The sequence below is a fragment of the Lepidothrix coronata genome, unplaced genomic scaffold (genome assembly GCF_001604755.1).
Source record: "Lepidothrix coronata isolate B3197 unplaced genomic scaffold, Lepidothrix_coronata-1.0 Scaffold37, whole genome shotgun sequence".
NCBI classification, from domain to species: domain Eukaryota; kingdom Metazoa; phylum Chordata; class Aves; order Passeriformes; family Pipridae; genus Lepidothrix; species Lepidothrix coronata.
In genome coordinates this window covers 3,914,450-3,933,183 of record NW_016690217.1, presented here as the reverse complement: position 1 = coordinate 3,933,183, position 18,734 = coordinate 3,914,450, and the positions used below count along the sequence as shown (strand labels likewise).

The following is an 18,734-nucleotide window of genomic DNA, read 5'->3' as shown; positions in this document are numbered from 1 at the left end:
TATTTTTAAAAGTCTGTACCAGGCTTAGTTAGCTTGTATTACACATTTTGTAAATGAACGTTTTGTAAATATTTGCAGATTAAGGGATCATTTTTCTGAAATTATTTATATTTCTAATTTCTGAATTGTGGTAATCATTTTTCAGTCTCAATGTTAAAGTCATCCTTTTGACTTCTCTACTTTGTGCTAGCAAAATTGTACCATTCTAAAACATTTCCAATAATATGTATCATCTTGTAAAAGGAAGACTGAATTGACTTGACCCAATTAGCAAAATTTAATATTCTCTCACTCCACTACTTTTCATGAAACTAAATTTCAGTTCATCTACTTAATAAAAATGAAACATTTTTGACTCATTCTTAATGGCTCTAAAATGAAATGATTTATGTACAAGTGAAGCAATGTGAAGACTTGAAATTTGAAAGACTTTGTAATTTGTCAATGTAGCTGAAAATTAGAGAAAATTCTTGCCATTAGTTATAAGTGTCTTAGATCCAAGAAAGTGACATAGCTAATAGTAAGAAAGAGAAAATCAGAGATTATGGGAAACTGTTTTACTTTTTGCTGGAAATGTTTTAAATGTCAATATAATTTCATTAATTGTTAATTTTATATCATCCCCTGTCTCTAAATTCTTTATGAGAATAGGAAAGATGTGTTTCAGAATAATTTCAACATCTTGCAATTTATGGGATTTTCTGAAAGTTTGATTTAAAGGCAGATAAATTGGGATTAGAAGAGGCACTGCAAATTGAAGCAACCCTAAAGATTACTCTGAGAATGTTTGGTGGTTTTGTTTTATTGATGGCCCATTACAGCTATGTCACACAGCTCCTGGTATGTCACCCATATGCACATCTCAATCCCCAGAAAGTCTGCCAGCTGCAGCAAAAAAGCTGAAGCTGAAAGCTGTATTTGTGTTTAGCAAGGAGGGACAGTGTCAGTTCCATGTTTGATGTTTAGTTTGCTATTCCAAACCCTTCAGAACAATGAGAGTAGAAGAAAGAGTGTATAATTTTTATTATTTTATTTTCGGAACTTACTAAATGGTGTGAGCAAAAACTAGCCAACTTATAACATTTATTTGATATAGAAGTTCTCAATAGCTACGTAGTCTCAAGTTTAAATATATTTTGAAAAAAGCATTTCACCTTTGGCAGCTCTCAACACCTTGCAGGTCCTTTCTGTTGATTGACTTATCAGCATTTTTAGCCCACATTCTCCTTGGATCTCCTTCTTTTTAGAAAGAGTTTTTAGAAAAGAAAGAAAGAAAGAAGGAAGGAAGGGAGTAAAGAAAGAAAGAAAGAAAATAAAAAGAAAGAAAGAAAATAAAAAGGAAGGAAGGGAGGGAGGGAGGGAGGGAGGGAGGGAGGAAGGAAGGAAGGAAGGAAGGAGGGAAGGAAGGAAGGAAGAAGGAAGGAAGGAAGGAAGGAAGGAAGGAAGGAAGGAAGGAAGGAAGGAAGGAAGGAAGGAAGGAAGGAAGGAAGGAAGGAAGGAAGGAAGGAAGGAAGGAAGGAAGAATAACTCATTCTGCAGTGATCAGGCTATGAAGCACTGCAAAAGTGTGGTGAACAGAGGCAAATGGAGCACGACAGGGCTAATTATGGGCAAAGAGATAGTTCTGGAAAGGTCACAATACCAGTCTGAGTGGGGATGGGCCCTGGAAATGGAAAAGGAAAAAGATCAATTACAGTAGATTTCCCAAGTGTTCAAGTCAGCAGCAGACAGATGGTCATTGGCTTAGAAGCTTTGCAGTTCTGTGTGCAGCTTTGTTGGCAAATACTATCAGAAAAAGAACAATTCATTGAGGCTTTCTCCTAGTACATCTGTGAATAAACAATCCATCAAACATGCAGAAAAGCCACCTCCAACTAAAATTTAGGGAGGTATTTATTTCATTAATGTGAATATTAATATTTCTCTCATATTTTCAAACTCCTTAAGAGATTATACCAGCCTAGTTTAACCAAAAGACATTATCTCTGTGGTAATCTTCAGATGTTCACTGACACCACAGAGCACACTTTAGATGTGGTCCTTGAAAGCTTGACATTCATTTCTCGTGCACAAGTTATTATCTATTTGTTTCACAAGGTATTACGCTGGTCTTCCCTCCCTGAGCTTGTACTTGCACACAGTTTCTCAGGAAAAGTAAGGTACTTTAAACTGTAACAGGAAACACAGTTTTCTTCTCATAAACTGTGCTTAAGCAATCCTGGAGTTTCTTTTATGTTCCTTAGTTCAGACTAAAATTATTTTTTGAAGAGTTGTAGGACATTTGTTGCAGACTGTGTTTAAATCTATTATAAACAGAATTTTGGGGATGAATTTAGCTGTAATGTTATGTTTTCTCCTACCTGTAACTTCTTAATCAAAAATAACATAGAGGAAAACACACTTTTGAGTGGGAAGAGTGGAATATCTTCTGACAGGTTTTATCTAATAGCATTAGACTCCATAATGGTACTTTTTGTTGGCATATTAAGAACTAGTTGTAGTTAAGGTGCCAACATACAATGCTCAGTTGTATAAAATATTTCACCACAATCTCAACTGTAAATAAAATTTGCAACATTCTTGCCTTTATTTAGCCAAGCTTTCCATGTTCTAGCCTTTGATGCCTAAGACAAAAACCTCACTTGTGCTCTTATTCTATGTTTCTATTTATATCTCTCAAGCTGCAACAAACTGCTTTGTGGAAGTGCTGTCACAAATTCCTAGAAACATAAGAATTCTTTGATCATGAGGAACTGGGAACTTGATGTGAAAAATCACTGCTTTAATCAGCATGATATAACACAAATCCGTTGTTCAACTGACTTGAAATTTGCACCATACTTGTGTTATTTTTCTTATTAGTATGGGAAATATTTCAATTTTTTTTTTAAACTCAACTTGGTAATAGGATTTCAGGAAAGTCTACTTAAGCATATGGTTTTTACTGCAGTTTATTCAAGGAAAGCAATCTGTGAAGAGTGAACATTCCTTCAGAAGTCTCAGAGACAGTTTTTCACTGTGGAGGTGTCAGTTCTCTTGGCTTCTCAGAAAGAAAGGCACAGATACTCAAAGTTTATTGAGTAAAGGATAAAAACTGCAGGAAAGGCAATAGCGATCTCACATGCCTTCTACTGCTGGGAACACTGACAGTTGCAACATCAGGTGATTTCCTCCTCACAGACCCTGATCTGCTACACAGAGTTCCCATTCATGATTAGATTCACCAGCTCCAAGTTTTCTTGTACTATTATGAGATCTTACTCACAATACAGATGCACTAGTCACTGATAGCAGACACATCTGGTTTTTAGGGAGACCCTTGGACAAAGTCACAGTTCTGCAGCAAGTGTATATAACATTTCATGTCAACTACAAAAAACACCATCCGTATGTTTATGGTCAAGTACACAACAAATGAATGTATATTGATCAACTACGCAGTGCTTATACCACTGTGTAGAGCAGTCACATGCTGCCCCTCATATTCATTCACCTGAGTACTTAGAGACACGCTAGCCCAGTAGGGAAAATTGTCACAGGATATTCAGGATGCTCCTGTAAATGTGAGAAGAAACTAAGCATATGGATCACCAGTTCCTCATACATTAGTCTTGGGGCTGCACAACTGTAGAATGAACTGTACACTGATGGAGAAACAGTTAGCCTAAACACTCTCCTTTCACCCTGTTGACATATCCTAACCACTAGTTCTTCTGCAATTTTACCCCTTTTAACTAGGGGATCAGCTTTGCTCTAACTGATCCATCCTGACTGTTTTAATAATCATCTCAATAGAATAAAAGGACTAAAAAGCCTCAAGCTGGATTCAATATGCTCAGAAGATGAAAAACATCTTTTTATAGATGGTTTTGCATACTTTCCAGAGAAGAAACATTCCTTTCTATGTATCATAAAGTTTTGTAATAAACCCCTTAACTTCTTTAACGTCTGAACTACGAACATAGAAGGACTCCCACAGTATGCACTTTTCTTTCCATTCAATAAGTGAACTGAGATCAAAAGTGAAGTTAATTTAAGGCAAGTGCAAAACCCATCTCAGAAGAGAAATCAAATTCACAAATCAAGAAGTAGAATAGCTAAGTAGCAAAAGCACTAAAGAAGAGGTGTGTTTAAAGAGCCGGGAACAAGAACCATAAAAGATCAAAGACTGTAGTTATGTTGCAGAATAAACAAGTTTCATTAACAGATGTATCATACAAATTGTGATTATTGTCACGGCAGACACGACAACAAAGAAAATGTATGTTGAGAGGAGTCTGACAGGCAATAACTTGAGGCTGAGCTCTGTCTACACACCAGTTTTATCAACTCCACTGACAACAATAATTACAAAAGACACAATATTTACAGAACATTTTATCCTTTTAAAGGGATGTAAGCAAAACTTTGACATTTTTTCTTTCTTTTTTTTTCCACTTCTTTTTTTGTTTATCTTATTCTATATAGAAGGGGAGGAGTTACAGAACTGCATTGGGACACCATATTTTAGTGACACTCAGAAAAGTCTAAAGAAATGAGAGAAGTATAATAAGAAGATTGTAAATTAACTCTGAGGAAACACTGAGCAAGGTGAAAAAAAAAAATCAGAACACAAGAAAGCCTGTAAAGGATGGCAGAGTCTTATCTAATATATAGAATTTCTACTTTGTAAAAGTTTTTACATGAAGGATGTAAATAGTAATTGCTCCTTCTGTCCACTAAAGGTATATGCACTTATAGTAAATGTTAGACAGTACAGGGAAGAAATGGAATTTTAGCTTCAGTTATGTTGTGCTATACTATGGTATATTATGAAAAGTGCTTCTCTCACCTATATCAGGGAAGACATCCCATGCTCCTGGTTCTCAAGAAGAAAGTCTTATGTGAGCACAACAGAGAAAAAGAGTACATTGTCCTTGAAAACATGTTGCTAAGGTGCATGACCGCTGAACAGGGAGCTCTGATTAGATAATTTGTGTCACTATATATGTCCTTTTCCACTTTCTTTCCTCTCAGATTCTTTCTTTTTACTATTTTTATACCACTGTCCGAATTTCACTGTTATTATATACAAATTTAGGAATTTACATTATGGTTGTTTTAAAAAGGGTTTTTTTGTTTTGGTTTGGTTTGTTTATTTATTTTAATTTCCCTTATCTACAAGGTGTGACCATTCCTCATAATTTTAAATCAGAGTTAGTCATCTGAATGGGCATTACCTTCTTTTTGAGTTCAGGAAGGATTTGTCTTATTAGCGTAGATATGTAGTCAGGATAGACCTTTGTCCATGTATCAGCCAACTTATTTGATAACAAATATTTTCATTAATATTTAGATACATCTTTCTAATAAAGAGTTAGACAAAAAAACTGGGCTGGAGATGGAGCCCATGGAACTGGTCTAACTGAAAATTCTTCAAGTATTTTAAATGTTTATTCATTCATACTTATCTTACTTTTAAAAAAAATTAAAATATTTTCAGGGCTCTAATTCCATGCTTATAAGTAGAAGATCTAATGTCTGATACAGGAAAGTAGCTTTATTCTATTTCATTACCAAGAATTTTTTCAAAAAATTATATTTCCCTTTAAATTCTTCAAAATGGATCATATACATTTTTCCTTGAACTATGAAGACAGATGTAATTGATACCACTTTCACTGAACATTGCTATGTTGACAATATATGTAAGCAAGGTATTCCATAAAGAGAAAAAGCCCTACTTATTAGGGTACACATTAGAGTGCAATAAAATAATAAGGAAACAAGCTGTTGGAAACACAGATGGCATGTCTTGTTCAGATCACCTTGTTTACTGTGTAGGCTGTAATTTGGTTACTGGAACAGATGTGCCCACTGTACATAACCTAACCCCCATCTTCCCTCTTCCATTAATACTGTCAAGTGGCCAGATGAATAACAGACATCTGGTTTGCTTTCTAGAACAGATAGAAACTAAGAAAATGTAATCTACTGTGGGTATAATGGAGTCAACTTATTTAAAGTACAGAATTACTTCTAATATTTTCACTGAGTTCTACAGAACATCATACTCTTCAGATTTGTTAGTTGGTCTGTACCAGCTGGTTGAGATAAATTCACTTGAAATTGCCTGTACACTGTACCAAGCTACCTCCAAATTCTGCTCACTGTGATGATGTAAAACAGATGGCTGAAAGTTTTCAGCTAAAATTGTTTTGACAGAAAACTGGTTTTCAGCTGAGTAATTCTTGTTTGTGTGAAAAATGTCTGCTTCTTGTGGAAAATCTCATCATTTTTCCCCTAAAAAACAGCCTTCCAAACATGACAATACAGAAATATTTTCCAGTAGAGGTCCCCAAGTCCAAGACCTGCGATTTATTGTGTTAAAACTTTGTATGCTCAAGCTTCTCTTTGGGCCAGATTTCCCAGATGGATTGTCTTCCACAATGCAATAAAATTTCACCAAGTCTTTGCTGGCTTAAAGAGAAAAGTTTGTGGAATGACATAAAACAAAACATTTGGTGATGGACTTCAGCTGATAGGAAATAATGTATGAAAATTTCCCCTGAAATTCTCCCATACACTATTTTTTTTCCAAAGCTTTTCTTGTGTGGCTCATTCTCTACAAATATACTTTTGACAGTTAAAGAGAAACACTGTCCCTTTCTTTAGAAGAAGCCTTCTGTCCTTTTCCTTTGATTTAAAATAATACGACTGCTGTTCTTATGTTCTTATGTTCTCGCGATTTGTGGGTGGATGAGTAGTAGGATCCATAAAATTACACATATTATTCATCTGCTTTAGTTTCCTGAGTTCAATCCTTATTCCAAAGACTTTTATCGATGTATATTTTTCCTACTCTTTCTCCTTTTTTTCTCAACAACCTTCTCTTGTTGCAGTGATATAGTCAGCAGGTTTGATATTTGAACCAGAGATAATGGTAAACAATGATTATTTATTATTTGCTTTTAATTTAAAAAAAAAATTGCACATTTATTTTCAGCTAGTATACTTTAAAGTAAATTATTTAAGAGACATTCTTAAGAAAAGATGACAGAAAGCAGAATCTGGTAGCTCATATATATAGCCAAAGAACCTTCCTTTCTTTTCTGATTTATGTGACCTGTTTCACATTTTTCTGATAACACCAAAAGGACTTTAAGCAGTGACATTTCCCCAGAATGTTTGAGTGACGTTCTATCATATGTAAAATAAAGTAAAGGCGTTTTTACATCTATAAACAAATAAACTTGTTAAAATAATTTATTTAGAATTGTATTTCCTCTAGAACTGCATTTCCTAAGGAAAAAGAGAAACGAAAGTCAACAATCTTCCTAATACATGTTTCTTCATGAGCTTCTAGTAACCTCTGGACATGTAGATATGAAATATCTCAGGAGGTTAGGTTGGTATTAACATTTTTTCATAGGGGATTGTATAAGAATGAGAGTTGAGAACAAATTTAGAAAAGTTAGAACATTTTTAGACTGTTTTCATTTGATTATATGTAAATGGAATAGCAATTTTAAATTTATGTCTTTTAACTGGTTTGCATGTTTCAGTCAAATATACAAATTTCTTGTGAAATATTTATATTAAAATAATGTATTCAATAATGAATGCTAAGTAGTCACTGAAAGAGAAAAGTGCAGAGTGGGACACCAAAACCAACCAACAAAAAGACCAAAACCCTCATTTTATTACTGTTAGGGTAAATTATTCAAGTCCGGCAGTTACCACCATGGATTTTGAGACAAACTCAGACTGGTATTTTCTGGTTTTTTTTTTTTTTTTTCTTTTTCTGGTTTTTTTTTCCATTATTTATTTCATGAACAAATAGATCTACATGAAATTGGGCTAGTTGTTAAGTATTTAGCAAATAGATAGCCAAATTCATTATTTATTGAATATTGTCTATATAGTACTAATCGGTATATAAGTCATGATGCTACAAAGTTATGATAAAGCATGATTGTCTGCTTCTTTTGTTCCTTCAGTGAGTTCACTGCACTATCAGTTTTGTAAATGTCTTTTTCTTCTTATGTTAACTGACGATACTTCATTCCCACAAAACAATTATCAGGGTTAACTATGTTTTAGCTGGACTTCCCATAATAAATGTTATCTACTTGTATTCCTTTATTTTTCCAAGAAAATTGTGGGTTAGATCATATCCATTGCTTGGGGACAGGACAAGTACAATGAACAAAGCAATTAACTTTTCTTGATTCACTATGACTAAATTATCACCCCCTCAACTATGAAGAGTCATGATGTGAGAGTTTAGTTTGGAAGGCACCACAAATATAATTTGTGAGCCCTCAGTACACAGTCTGTGCAGTCTTTTGGATCTTTTTACTTTTACACAAAATTTTGAAGATTCGGGGATACAATACAGAGAAAAGTAAGATCACATCTTCCCCACATTAATTATTGTAATTTGCTAGTTACACTCATATCTTTTGGTTTGTTGTTTTAGTTTTTTACTTTTTTTTTTTTTGGTCAGCTCACAGTTGTAAAACTTTGTAAATTAATGGAAATATACAATGTGTAAAGTACAGCTGATATAGCACAGAGTTTATCCCTTCAGAAAGAAAATTGAATTTATCATTATACATTGCCTTCTTGATGGATTTCCATATAGTTGTTTTTTTTCAAGAGTTCAGTTTCAATCTTCCTGAAAGATGAAATTAGAATAACCTGTAATAATGAAAATATTGGCACAAAAAATTACTTATTCAATCTAACATGCCTTTGGAGATTATCTTACAGCTATATTTGTAAACTATATACACAGCAATCTGTTCTTCTGTCTAATGCAATTTCGGTCAATCTGAGAATAAAACAGAACAGAAAGTGTCTCAGGGATTGATGGGCAGCAAGAGCAACATCCTGAGTGGCAAAAATCTTGCCATAAGCTGCACTGCCTATGGGCCTTGGAAGCTTGCCGACAGTCTCTTTTTAGATTTAAAAAAAATAAATTAGTTATAACATGTTGTTAATCTACTGGCAAGTAGATATAGGTCAATATTTCATTCCTGCGCTTGCATTTTTTTTCCAGTTCAAGTTTGCATATCTAATTGATCTCTTCGCCTGTATAATTGATCAAAAGAGAGTGTGATGCAAAAGGAGATGACAGAGAGATATGCAAACTCACATGTTATGAAAGGTGGAAGCTATGACATATTATGGGGTAATTTTCTTGTTCTATTTTCTTGCTGACTGTATTATACAAAAGTGTATGTCATGTTGTCTCATTTCAGTCCTGCCTTATGTTAATTGTTGCATAACTTTATCATTCAGCATTCTGTGATAAGCTGTCTCCTTTATTTCATGGGCAGTAACAATACTAGTTGCTCAGCAGTGATAATAAAAACATGTCCTAATTTGCCATTATAGTACCCATCCTCACAGACTTCTACACAGTGTTTCACATGTGTCTGGAAGAAGAAAGACAATAATAATTACTAAATTCCAACAATAACTTCTTTTATCTCATGCAGCAGTCAGAAATGCCCCTTCATGTCTTCAAACCATGCTGTAAATTCAACTCAGTTATTTAAAACAAAAAACTGCAATACAAAGTGTTAAATAAAAAATGAATAGTTGTGCCCTGACCTCTGACCAAAACTGCTCAAAGTCCACAGGAGTCAAGAAGGACTTGCGTGGCCTATAGATAATGTTGCTTTCTTTTAACAGAAAAGCTTCTTTAGTTCTACATTTAAAAAAGACTCTACACTAAAGATGAAAAAATAACTATTACAATTAAGAGAATCTAATTATTTACAAAATTATTATGCTTTTTTCCTAAAAGTGTATTTCTGATATTTTGTCCACAAATCATCTCTTCACAATTTGAGACAAGGCCCATTCAAGAAAACCACTAATGGTTTATTCTGCTTTTCTGATAGTGAATGGTCTTGTCACACTGTGTGGCAGCCAAAATTTCACATATCTTTGTGTTCATTCTCTTTTAAAAATAACAGGAAAAGAGATATGAGAATCAATTCTTGTGTGAGAAGGATTTATCCCATATTCTGGAAAATAAAGCTCATTTTAAGTTGTTGCTCAGCAGTAAGTAATGGTTATATGTTTAATGTCATTATGTTACATGTTGATTAATATCAACATCTTTGAAATTTTATATAGTGCCTTCTATCACAGACATTTCAATATTAACATTTGCCTTTTTTACCAACTAAAACACATACTTTAAAGTTCTTTTCACGCGATGCTTCACCAAATTGCAAGGGACACTGGAGCAGTGTGAGCAGCATAAGTGGCGTCAGTGACAGAAGGAAGCAGTAAGGGACACGAGGGATACATAAGGACATGGAGAGGCTTCATCTGAGCAGGGATTTTTCCCTGAGCAGCTCAGACCAGACTCATTTATTGTACGAGTCAGCAAAGAACCCAGCCTGCACCCATCAGTGCAGGTGATGTATACAGGATTAAAAAATCAGCCCAGTCAGCTTCGGTAGATGCATATATTGTGTATCTCCCAGTAGGCAGGAATGTGGCAACATGGTGACCATCAGCAAAAAGTCATGTCCTCTGCTTCTCCAGAGCTTCTAGCACGCAGTAGAACCAATGCAGACACACAGACAAAGCACTGTCAGGACATGCAACCACTTAGGTTTCAGGCTGCACAGGATATGCCTGAAGATAAAGGATGACATGAAGCACGCCTCTGGGACGTGTAATCAGGCAAATGAACTGTTCTGCTTGATGATTGAGCTTTGGGAAGAGGAGAGCAGACTGATGAGCCTTTCAGAGTCTGAGAAGGAGGTGAACCAATGGTCTGACATTTCTGTTACACACAAATCAACTCTATATGGGTAGGGTAAATCCAGTGTCTGTTTTGTGTTAAGATTAAGATGGTATTACAAGGGATAAGGAGAGAAGCAAATTAATATTGGAGTTGTAAGAGGAACATCTGCTTACCCTCTCAGGTACCTTTACAGAATAGGTATCAGGTTCTGTGAATGGTAGATGAAGGACATGACCAAATAGAAAAGGAGAAATCTGTGCATTCTCACTGAGGCCAGATCAATCAATCTCTTGAGTCAAGAGCTGCATTAAGACTAACACTGAGAAGAAATGTCAAGTTATGATCATCAGTGATTCCCTCCTCAGCAGAATGAAGGCATCCACCTGCAGATTGGATCACCTTTCCAGGGAAGTTTGCAGACTCCCTGGGGCCTGAATCAGGGGTGTCACCAGACAACTCATAAACTCCTGCTCTTTCACATGGGTACAGATTATGTTGCAATAAGAAATCTAAGGTCAATCAAAAGAGACTCCAGGGCCTTGGAATAAATGATTAGGGAACACAAGTAGTGTTTTCCTCATTCTTCCCACTAATGGAAGGAGACATTGGAAGACTGCAAGACTCATCTGTGAACAGAGAAGGATTCATGGGATATGTGTGAGTAGGTTGGCAGTCTTGGCCATGGCGATCAAGAGGCTGAGCTTATTAATTGTTATAGGTTATAAAATCCCATAGGGGAATTTTTCTTCCTCTGCTCCACTGTAAGGAAAAAAAAAATGGAGTGAGTTGGGGGAAGGGAGTCAATTAGCTTTACAAAAGGCTAAAGCCTTACTCTCTGGACAGGAAGGGATTTTGCACAGCAGAGGAGCATCAGACCATTTTTCTTCTGAGGCTTTCACTCTGCATTTAACAGAAACTAGGATACTAGGAAAGTCTCTGCCTTCCAAGGTTTCACAAAAAACCAAGGATCCTTGACTTGTGACTATATATCCTTCCTAAATATAATTGATATATGTATATGTGTGAATATATGTATGCCTATGTATATAAGTATGCATATAAAAAGTAGACAATTTCTCTTCACAAGTTTTAGTAACCTGTTGACCTCTGAACGATTCTTATTTAGATACCAAAAGCATAGTAAGCTTAGATAAATAGCATAAGAAATCTATCCTTTGCTTTTCCATAATGTATCAGTGACATTACTCAAAAGCATAATACATGTACAATACTCCCATGTCTGTCTAGGAGGCCACATAAATGTTAAATGCTATGGAGATGAAGACTGAAATGAAAAGTGAAAAATATACATTGGCAATAGCTTATGGAATGGGATTAACAGGAAAGAAATGAAAGCAATCCTTAACATGTGTGTAAGGTCTGCTCTACTTGCAATCATCAGATTCTGCTTTACACCTTAGAAAATATTGAAAGCAAAAATAATTAGCTGAAGCAAATCTTGGGAAAGGAGAATAGATCTTAATTTTTATTAATATACTGAAATTGAGATATGCAGCTGTTTTAGTTCAGTTTACAACTGACATCAATAGCGGAGTAATTTTGAAAGGAAAAGATGTGCATTTCCCGTATGAATGACTTAAGAGTGTAACTGTTAGTAGACTTATGAAAGAAGGTATTCAGTACAATGACAATATTCTAGACATGTACCAAAGTCTGTAATCAACTCTTTTCTTTAAGGGGATTTTTGTTTGGTTGTTTTTTGTTGTTTGGCTTTTTTGGCTATGTCCTCACAGAAAGCAAATGTGATCTTTGTGACTTTAACACATATGGATTTTCTATACAGTTTTAAAAAACCTACTGTTCTCCTGAACTCAATATATTTCCAACAGCAACTTGAAGGAAGGTGCAATGAATTTATCTGAGGTTCTTTCTGGTAAAACTAACTGCTCTCTGTACTGAGCACTTCTGTCTCTGAAGTTTCATGAAGCCAGAAGGAAACCAAGCTAGAAAGTCAAGACTTTGTGTCCACTGGGACAGTTGTCCATAAATAAAAGTTGCTATTATTTAGTGTTCTTTTTGTATTTTCCTCCCTAGTTTAATAAACTGTTCAGAAGCAATCTTTGGTTTTCCAGTTAAAAGTAAATTAAAGTTATCAGGAGTCACCAGCCTGAAAAACGGAGGATGATAGATTATGGATACACAAAGCATATATTTCTGAACAGTAATTTGGTGGATAGTAATTTATTTGTTTTTAATATTAATAGTTTATTTTATTATACTATACTTTTAATTGCTTTTTAGTATGAAACACTAAATGTCTGAATTCTGAATACTTAATTCCTGCCAAAGGAAGTATAATTCTCTGTTTCAAAATTTAACTTGCTGCTCACAGATGTGGTCCACTTTTTATTCCTGCTTCATGAATGTTCTTGTGAAGGAGCAAATTGAGACTTTATGAGGTCTCCTACTAAAGCAGTGCTTCACAAGCTCCCCAGGAAAACTCAGGTGTCGAATGCTCATCATTGTCTGCCATCAGTCAGAGAATGAGTGTCATGGCAGTTAGCAGCAGTCATCAGAAGCTCTTCAAGAACGAAGACTGTGTTCCTGTCTTCCAAACCACATAGTAGCTGCAGGTATATTCTACTGCCCTTAAGCTTACCTGAGACAATATTTTGGAGCTCTATGATGTTCCAGCATGCTCCTGTATTCTGGCTTTCTGTCGAAGGATATCTAAAAGAGATATATTGCTTTAATGTTAACCAATTACTTTATAATTACTTGTAAGAAGACAGGTTAAGGTAAAAGCAAATTAAAACTACTTGCCATATCCAGTTACAAAGATTTTTAAATGTACAGATGACATAAAAGAGGAGAAAATAATTTTCTCTGTTTACCCCAATGTCAAATGCAAAACAACCTCTCGCCTCTTGTTTTATCCAGATGAGAATCTGTAGATAAATAACTGGAGTAAGTTTTTTGTACCTCTTCAATACCAAGTCTGTTATCACTAAAGAGAGCATCTGGCTGGGAAAGAATGTAATTCTTTATACTCACAGCCTTGTTTGTGATTTATTCCAGGTTTCATTTAGATTCTAATCTTCCCAGCCTCATTTTGTTTCTGAGATTGTTGATATTTAGTTTATTTCAGTTTCAGGCCTGTCATCTTTGATTATGTATAGACAGTTTATCTGCTCATATCTGTCATCTTAACAAATCTTTTACTCTAGAACTGGGTAGAACTCTTCTTCTCCTGCTATGGCAATCCTGAGCAAAACCTTTCCATAGACCACTTTACATAAATATGCAAATCAACAACAGTACTTTCCCTGATAATTACTTATTAAGACCAGACAGAAGAGCTATTCACCACTCTGGAGCAATAACCTCTTTGAAATCTTTAACCAATTATGTTTTTAAAGACAAATGAAGTACAAAAAGCACATTTAATTCAGATTACCCACTGAAATAATGTTTGAATTCCCCAAGCCCAGAGGGTGAAACTGCAGAAGTCTTGTAGACTATTTAAGACTTCTCTTTTACCAGAGTTTTTCACACATATTTCTATATCAACTGTAAAATCAAATGAAGGTTTCCGAAGATTATGCAGACTCAATGAGTGCAAAAACCACTGTTGTCTTATACACTATAATAATATGTTTCCATGTGATGGATAATATCCTTATTCATAACATGGCAAAAGACAGAAATGAGGCAGATTAAGAAAGGAAACTGAATATGGGTTCCTTCAGCTTTGACTCTTCCTGCCTCTCTCTTTCTCCCATCACTTACTATGAGACAAGGAAGGTCAGTATAATAATGGAAGGCGATTAACATTGTGTCCAAGTCACTGAGATAAATTCTGTAATACCCCAAAAATATACACCATGTACCATTTTCTGGAAATGTTTTTCACCCTCTACCTACTCCCTAAGAGTAACATTCCATTCTTCTCTTTGATGTTTTGCTGAAAGCCAGACAAGAGTTGGATTTGGTCTTCTTCAGCAGATGTTTTGTGACAGAAGGAAATATTGCTGTTTGCCCAAAGCATGCGTTCTCCAGTTAAGTCTGATATCAAACCTCTGATGTTTACATATATTTTTACTCCATGCTAGCAGAAATAAAACATTCTATACCAGCTATCAAATGAAATTTTACTTTCAGGATTTTTGAAAAATAACTGAACTGGTGAAATTTCAATGAAAAATGGGCTTAGAAATATATTGACACGATAAAAATTCCAACTTCCTTACACAAATTTTAGCTGAGCTAATAATTGCCTAGTACATATGTAATGCATGATCAATTGCAGTTTTCTTGTATAAAATGCATTACAATATACAGAAAAACTAAACAAGTTGACAGCTCCAAGATTATGCTTACTTTAATGCATACTTCATCTTACATTTTAAATGACTCAATAATAAGGTCCATAAGTTCTTTTTAAGCCTGACATAGATTTAAATGAGTGACATGTCTTAAAAAGGAATGTGGTCATGTGTAGATTACAGCATAAAACTTGTTAACCAGACTTTGAGAAAAAATCATGCAACTTAAAACTGATGCAGTGCATTCCAATAATTTCACTTTTGGTAATAAAATTTTAACCAATACAGTATACGCTTCAGCCAAGTTAGGTCTTGTTGCCAGTCAATGGTCAAGATAAATTCATCCAGTGGGAGCACCAGAGGCTACAATGTATGCATGCCTCTCCAAATGAGCTTGAATTCAATAGTTTGTTTTACAAAAAAAGCTGCAGGATTTCTTTTAACTTGTCTCACTTCTCATAAAAAGGACATTTTTCTACGCAAAAATAGAATTTTCTGTCTCTGCCTTATTGGAAAAACAAAATTCCAAGTCAGCTCAGTGAAAGCTGCTTTGATTATTTTACACTGAAACAGCGTAATAACCCACACCTAAAGATAATCAATACTCAGTAAAAAATACTGCTCAGTAAGATTGAGTTGCTCTTTGTGCTTTTACTTTTTACTTTTTACTTTCATTTTTCAAGCCATCTGATGAAGACTGGAAATTCAGTGACATTGCAAGAAGAGGTCATTTTCTGCCTGGAGAAATTCCTCATTAAGTTTCAATTATTTTGCCAGTTTGTACAACAGCCTTTCAGTCTTCCTTACATTCCTAGCACATGTAGGTGGCTAATGTTTCTTCACATATGTTTCACAGCAGGTTCTGAACTATTAGAGCACTTAACAACTAAAAGTTCTGTTCCAGTAGAGCATGTAAATGTGACCCCTGTTGGTTGATGTGCCTACAGTACCTGATAAGAATCACTTAATCGAGTCCTGCATTGAAAGAAGTGAACAGTGGAGGAAACTGCGCTTATCAAATCACATCACAAGCTATAATAACAAAGTAAAATTAAACCACACTTTGGGTGCATTTAAATGAAGCTGTCTGTTTGTTAGGACTAACCAGAATACCTACTTCTTTGGTCTTTTATTTTTCCTTTTTTTTTTTTTTTTTTTGTGATAGTGTTGTGATTTTACACTTTGGTTTGGTTTGGTTTTTTTTAAATAGGGTAGAAAAACAAAACCAACCCCATTATTTTAGTTTGTTTGCAAGTTGTGTGCAGTGGAATAACGAATGTGGCAGGATGATGTGCCTCCTCCCTAGCTGGAACTCCCTTCTTCCTCATGAGAGAGACGCATTCAGTGCTCTGCCTGAGACAGTGCAGTGACTAGTTTTTCCATATCTCAAATAATTAGGACAGACTTCAGTCTGAGGAGTCCTGTGGGCTCTTTCCTTGTGACTTTGATCTAAAAGATAAGTCTATTCATGTCAGACACCATCATAACAATTGTTTTTCAAAAATGTGCAGGTGAAAAGTTCCTTACTAATTCAATTACTTTTGTTAAAATTGAGTCTCAGTGTTTGCTAGAGTTTTGATATATATGTGAAATCTTTGCCTGCACATATGTCCATCCACTTTTTTGAAAATTTGCATATTTTCCCACAAAAGAAAATCACCATCACATTGCTTCACATTTTACAGCAGTTTAGTTCTGATCTTCTGTCCTTTGTAAAACATTCATCTTCTGATTGCAAAAAGGCATATTTACCATGGGGCTTTGTGAGCTTTGAGAGATTCACGTTAACTTTGTCTAGTGTGATATGCTTAAGGCATACATTAAAATCATCCCCAAAGTAAGAAAGAAAAGAAAAAGAAGGAATCCAGGTAAGGTCTTAAAACCACTACTTAAGTGACATCATAAATAAAAGAAAATACAATATAGTGAGGTCAGGAAAAATTATATGGAGATCCATATTAAAACAAATCAACCAAACAAAACACCAATAAAAGTAAACAAACAAACAAAAAACCTAAAGACATTTTCCTGTAAAATTCAGGGCAACAGGGATGTGCTCTTCAAATAGATGTAACAATTCTCAGTGTCAGAAGAGCTCTGCAGTACATCGAGAATGTTCACCGTTCTTTGATTATTCTCTATCACATAATGACTTAGAGATGTAAAAGGCTTGCCTCTTTTAGTTGCCCAAAAACTTTTATACCTCGTTAAGCCTTACAAAAGACCCATCAGGTAAGTCCTGGAAAACAGAAGAATCAAGCACTGTGTTTCTTCTTTGCATTATATATGAAACTTAAGAACATAAAAAACTCCTTCATATCTTCATTCAGACAGAGTTTTCATCTGCTAATCTGGGAGAAAACAGGTAAATTCATACTAAAATATTTATGTATCCTTCTTCTTTTTATTAATTTTCAATTAAAATGTTAAATTAAACATTAAATTTTGAATAGAGTTAGGTCTTAAACTAAAAAAGAAAAAGCCCCTGTATTTTTTTGTACATAAACATCTTTAATTATCTCATATAAATGCAAAATATATTTTCTTAGATACACTAATAGTAGAATAACATTTGAAATTATTTGCACATTTTAACCTGAATTTAGAATAAAGAGAATCTCATGTTGTGTTAACATTTATCAAACTCTTAACACTATGCTAAACAGCACATTCCTCTCAGAAAGATGCTGATGCCTGAGCACTATTATCTGCTAAAAAGGGGGGAGGAATGGAGGTGTTGATGTAAGCACATAGCAGTAAATTTATATTACAAATATGGGATTTCTATCTGAACACATTGTTATTTCTACATTTGTTCCTCAAAAAAAAGCTAGGAAATCAGGTTTCATCTAGGTTAGTAAAATAAGAGAACAGAGAAATCCTGAAAAGGCTGAAAAACCAAATTGAAGCAATCAGGCAAAATACCAACTTTGAAGCTAAGGTTCTTTTATGCTGTCACTGAAGACAGTTTCAAATGCTCTACTATATGAAAAACCACAGGAAAAAACTGAATTTTTGAGGTTGTTACCACCAGTATTTCACCCCAAAGTTATGGTGCCCTAAAAGTTACTCATGAAATAAATTAGCGATTCTTCTTTACTTACTTTATAATCCATTCATCTGGCTCAGTAAGTGGCATTATTTTGCTGTTAATCTTGGTAAAGGGCAAATAATAGGGCAGAAGAGAAAAACACAAAAATGAAAAAAAACCCATAAAACTATAAAATAAAATAATGAAAAATCTTTCTAGTTCTGGAATCTGATTATTTTTGTCAGAATTGCTATGCTCCCTATCACCTCTAATCCTATTCACCCGGCACATATTATCCTGGAAAACAGTTTTGATCTTGAAATTTCACATTATCAGTGTCTTTGCCTTCTGCAGAACTCTGAAATTGAACAAAAGCAGAGCTCATCTACAAATCTTTCTTTTCCTTTCTGAAACTACTTATTTCTAAAATACTAAACAATTAACAATTATTTATTTCTAATATTGAGCAAAGTATCGTTCACATTAAAATCAATTTTGATCTATGAAGAATTTTTTCCTAGAAACTCTTAATTCTTCTCGATTTTGACTTAGAAAGCCAGTAGAAACCAAAGACTTTTTTAGTAATTCAGATATAGATCAAAGAAATATTTCCTCAACTAGTTTCAAATATTGTATTTCTTCTTCCCCCCCCCCCCCCCCCCCC

General features: G+C 34.6%; 1 long non-coding RNA gene across 1 annotated transcript in view; it reads right to left on the bottom strand.

Annotated features, from left to right (window-relative positions):
* Nucleotides 1-18,734, bottom strand: part of LOC108496237 — a 31,826-nt gene that overhangs the window by 9,417 nt on the left and 3,675 nt on the right. Inside the window, exon 2 of the long non-coding RNA XR_001874399.1 lies at nt 13,374-13,444. This is a non-coding gene — a long non-coding RNA (uncharacterized LOC108496237). The remainder of the gene's footprint in view (nt 1-13,373; nt 13,445-18,734) is intronic.